We start from the raw sequence: 5,329 nt of genomic DNA on the forward strand, positions 1-5,329 counted from the left end.
TGTTTGTTTAAGATGTTTGTTTCTACCAAAAATACTTTTTTTCGAATTAAATTTTCAACTCTAAAGGTGAATCATTGATAACATCGTCTTTAAAACACTCTGGCTGTAACATGAGGTTATGTCGTCAAAAAACTCTCTAAATAAAAGTCTCATACAAATATTTTCGATGCATTTTAATCTACTTATTTATTTTGATTTGATATTTTCCTGTGTTTCCTTATTTTGCCTTTTTCCCATTTTGTGCAGATGTTTACCCGGTCGCTGGGAAAGGTTATATATATTTAAGGAGGAATGATNTATAATACACAATGAACAATGAATACAATTGTATCCTCTGTTTAGCGTTGAACGAATTTGTTTGAAAATCTTAATAAGTATGCTGTGGAAACTTTGTTCCATACATTTCGTTCAATTTACTGATCTTATTGAAAAGCGTTCTAATTGTATTCTAATTACCCTTCGAATTGATACAGTATTTCCTTCAATTATAAATTTCAGTATTTCTCGTCATAAAAGTCCTCTATTCTATCATGAATTCATTACATGTGTAAAATGGAAAAAAAGAGCTGGACAATGAGAAAAATAAATAAATAAATGTACAGTAAAGTAGAAGGCAGCATTCCAGAGTTGAAAGAAACATGTAGATTGAACCGATGATCATTGTATTTCCGGTCAATCTCTGTTAATTCAATTTGTTTTTCTTCAATTTTACTAAAATGCCTCTGTCTTCTGCAAATGTTACTGAGCATCACTAAAGCATAAAAAAATAATAAATTTTGCAATAAATTAATAAGTATAATAAAAACAAAAGTATAAAGCATTTTATTTATAATGTTAATTCACTTTTAATGTTTCCTTTCGACTCTGGAATCCTAGGATATCCCTGAAGAATAGTAGGGTTTCCGAGAATTAGGACTTTCTATTGAAAAGGAATTGATTTTTGAAACTTACAATTATACTTAGATCTAATTAATAATACCTTATACCTTATTTGTTTAAGATTTAGTTTGTTTTTATGAAAAGATTTGAAGTAAAATGACGCAAAAAAAGAAAGCAATTTTTTGTTAAATACATGCAATTTTTCAATAATAATATCTTGAATAAATTAAGAAAAGGAAATGTATTTAGAACATAAAATTACAATGGTATTTCCCACCGCGCTTTTCAAACCAAATTAAGAAACCAAATTCGTATATAAAGAAATATACTTTCTTTGGAACCATTTTCCACGTTTCAGCTTTCATTTCAACGAAAAATGTCAGCCAGCTAATTTGTTTCAGCTCATGTATTTGCATCAAAAATGAATTCATAAATAGACTAAATATAGTTCGAAGAGAGCAAATTCTACTGTAGGAATGGAATTTAATGTATACAAATAAATATAACTTGATTTGAGATTATAGATGATAAACATTTCCTTCCTCTTATTTAATTTTATGCGGCGTTGAAAAGTCATTTTTTAGTTTAAGACTATCAACGTTCAACTCTGTAGCTTTGTTATTTTAAACCCATTCCGGAAGACAAGTGAACTTCTTTGCTCAAGCATTGAGGCAAACTAACCCTCAGGGGTACTAGTTGATTGAACTAATTCTAATATACGTTACATGGTGTAGAAAACCACAAAAACCTCCCACGGTTCGACGAGAGGATTTCTATTGTTCATCTGCCACAGAGGATATTTTATGTCAATGCTGTGATGAGTTCTAGCTCTCTAATTCCCTCATTCTCCTTATTATATTTTTTCTGAATAAAGTAGTCTTTTAATGGGTTATACAGTCACAATTCTCGTTATTAACTTTGTTTATAAAATTGGATTTCCGCCGAAAGAAGTCAGATCATTTAAAGTTTCCTAGCTCTAAAAAATGCAAACTACAACCATAAAACAAAATTAATAAATTTTTTTTATTATTTTATTTTATTTTTATGGATAAAATTTTATGTTGTTATTATTTTGAAAGGAAACATGTGTTAGCAAGAATTTTAACATAAACCTCTTGTTTACAAATGGTTCAAAATCAGAATATCCATTTGCAGATTCCGGAAACTCCCGCAGCGAAGAAAAAGAAGGAGAAAAAGAAGAAAGTTAAATGAAGGAATGAGGATAAAACGTAACTACTATCGATCACGAGAGAAGAAAAGGGGGATAACTACATTCATCGTCCGTATGGAATTTTCCAGTAAATCTCAAGCCGTATTTGGTATAAAAAAAAAAAAGAAAAGAAAAAGAAGGAAATATTGGAATGCGCAGGATGAGGAAGGGGGGTTGCGACTGCAGCGCCCGTGTTTGCGTGACGTCATCAGATGAGGGAAATTCTGCAGCATCCAACACATCATCCGCATCTTCTGGATAAGGGAAATAATAAGAATGGGAGGGCGACTGTCCACTCCGGGATGATACGAAAGAAACGGACGAAAGCGGAATGGACGGCGGATGAGGACCGGATAGGTCCGCAACATCATACCTTACCACCTACATTACTATAGGCAAACGGTGAGTCCACCCCCAATTCAAAAGATTCTTCCTACAATAGTGTGCTCCTGGATAACTTCGATGAAATCTTTAAGAAACAACTTTTGTTTCGCTAAAAAGAATCTTTGCTCCAATATATTTCTTCATAACATCACTTAAAATGCTACAAATTGTCTTGCAACGGATAGTTTATGTTTCTATCGAAGTAAAAGTTTCATTTCTTCCACGGTTTGTTATTATTATTTTTTTATTCCCAAATCTATTTCTTATTTACTTTAAGAAAGTAACGTGAAAATTGCTTTTGAGCAGTTCTCATAAGGTCTGAGCATAACATAGATTTAAACGTAAGCTTAAATTTGATAAAATTAATCCACAGTCATATTTCAGAGTAAGTTTAAAATTTGATCTAGTTGACAATAATTAGTATAAATAATTTCTAAAATACTCTATAAACGCCGATTTTTTATAACTCTAAAGGGCAAATTTCGGACATTCATACTGTTAGCTGAGCCAATTGTAACACCATACTAAAAAAATAAGTAATTTTTGAACGTTTTAAAATACTAATTTAAATATCAATCGAACGAATAATATCTTTAATATTATATTCGTTATACGTGAAATTTTTTTAGCAAAAGTAATCATAGTATTTTGAACGATCGAAACAACTATTGTTTCAACAGAAAAATACTTTAAAACTTAGTTATCCATCCTTAAATTTTTTAAAAAATATTTTAAAGGCAGTATCGAATCTTTTAAAACCAAAACATAAATGGCGGCAAACGATTTTTATCCGCAATGTTCTCTGGAGCAGCGGTTCGCAATATTTTTCCCTGACGAAACCCTAAACAATCGAGTTTCTTATGGCGGAATTCCAATTTTATAGATAAAGTTCAGTAGCAGTTAGGAATGTATTAATCAGAGAAAGACTACTAATTATTTTAAAATATAAAATGTAAAGACTGAATTTCATTGTTTTATCATTCAAATTAGGTCATGCCTAGTTAAAACAGTCATGTTTTATGTCAGACTATAGTATTCTACGCGTAGCTACCTGTATAAGCTAAACATAAATGAACTAAACTGAATAATGGTTTTCGAAAAATATTTGTTTTAAACGTTGAGAATGGATGGATATCAAAGAATGATAATTTTATATTTTTCAATTTGGTTATTTTATTTTGAATTTAGAACTTTAATGAGAAATGCTGATAGATTTTTTTTAATTAATGCAGATTCTTTTCATAATTTATATACTATATCTTATTATAGATTTTCTTTTTATGTTTCTACTTCTTTTTTTATTGACAATTTACACAATTTCATATAAATAAGCAAAATAATAAATAAAAGTCCTTACTGGTTAAAAAAAAGTATTGACTATCGGCAATGATCACAACTTTCATAGTTTTCTCTATAAATTTATTGAAATCTGATGATTTCGACACTGAAGGTTACTATAGTGATAATTTATTGAAATAGTAAAGTATTTTTCAGAAATAGTAAATATTTAGGGCACATAACTAATATATGTTTAAAATTCAAAGTTAGATTCGTTTAACATTTTTTTTCTCCTTTTAAGAAGTGTTCTTTCTCTTTAAAGTAGTAAATTCCTTTGCCGCTGTTTTGGGTGTCCATCTTTGTTGCATTTTATTTTTGGCTTAAAATATTGAAATTACGAAGATGTGAAGATAAAATTTATGATTGTGCAAAAAGAAAATTAACATTCACTTATCAATCGAGAAACTGTTAAAATAAGAAATACGAAGTGGAACAGTCTGCAGAAGTGCAAATGAAATTACGTGCTTTTGAAAAGGTAAATTTCATTCATAAAATCAACGCGAGTTTTTTTTTTTTTAAATTCTAATGTTTTTAAAACTTATTGTAATTTTAATGAGATTCGTACTCGCCTGGAAAAAAATAATAACTGGTATTTTGTTGCTGAAAATGTCTTAATATTAGCTTCTATTATCGAATTAAAATTTAATATATCCACTAATTTCGGATCTATATATATTTACTTAGAGAAAATAAAATATTCTGGTAACTACAAGCATAATAATATAATTAATTTATACTAATATTATGAATTTTTTTTTTAATTTTTCCGAGTGCGCATGAACTACTGTTGAAGTGCGTTTTTAGCAATTTTTTTCTCTCTCGTTTTTTTGCTTTAAATAATGACTATTTATCCACTTTTGTAGAAAAACTTATTCTTCTCAAGATATTCATTTTATGGGCTTAAGCTTGAATTGATGTTAAAATTAACAATAAAAAATAAGAGAGTGAATGATTAGATGTTGACAGATATAAATCTTAATATTTGTAGAGAAATTTTTAAAAATGTAATAGGCTCAAGAGATAAAAACTGTATCCAATTTGAACTGTTATTTGATGTAAGATTATCGTTAAATACCGTTAACAAGTGAAATTACTTCTAATTTATTGCTTCTTATGCGTCACGTATTCTGTACTTGTAATTTTTTTTTTAATGCAGTTGATTATTTTTCAAATCAGGTATCCGTTAATTTCGTTTCCAGTAACATACGAATAAAAAAAACAAGATGAAATTATAGGGAACGGTAAATGATATGAATGATATTTTTATGATGATATTTTGGAAAATGATGTTTTTTTTAATCGATTTTTAAAAGGGAAAAAACCATAGTGAATGATGGAAAGCTACGGGTATTTTAAAATTTTAAATTTTAAGCTTTAGCTAACACTTAGATAAGACGTTCCCAATTACTAATACTTTGATTCGTTCTATTAATAGTAATCCTATAATTGGAGAATGGGTTATTGTATATATATATATATACAATAACCCATATATATATATATATATATAGGAGTATT

General features: G+C 28.5%; 1 protein-coding gene across 1 annotated transcript in view; it reads left to right on the forward strand.

Annotated features, from left to right (window-relative positions):
• Positions 1 to 2,226: 2,226 nt before the first annotated feature.
• The window catches only part of LOC107451458 (uncharacterized), a 54,355-nt gene continuing 51,252 nt past the window's right edge, over positions 2,227 to 5,329 (forward strand). The window contains exon 1 of the mRNA XM_016067554.4: positions 2,227 to 2,491. The gene's annotated coding sequence lies outside the window, so the exon portion shown is untranslated. The remainder of the gene's footprint in view (positions 2,492 to 5,329) is intronic.

This window comes from Parasteatoda tepidariorum, chromosome 5 (assembly GCF_043381705.1).
Source record: "Parasteatoda tepidariorum isolate YZ-2023 chromosome 5, CAS_Ptep_4.0, whole genome shotgun sequence".
In the NCBI taxonomy this organism is placed as follows: Eukaryota; Metazoa; Arthropoda; class Arachnida; order Araneae; family Theridiidae; genus Parasteatoda; species Parasteatoda tepidariorum.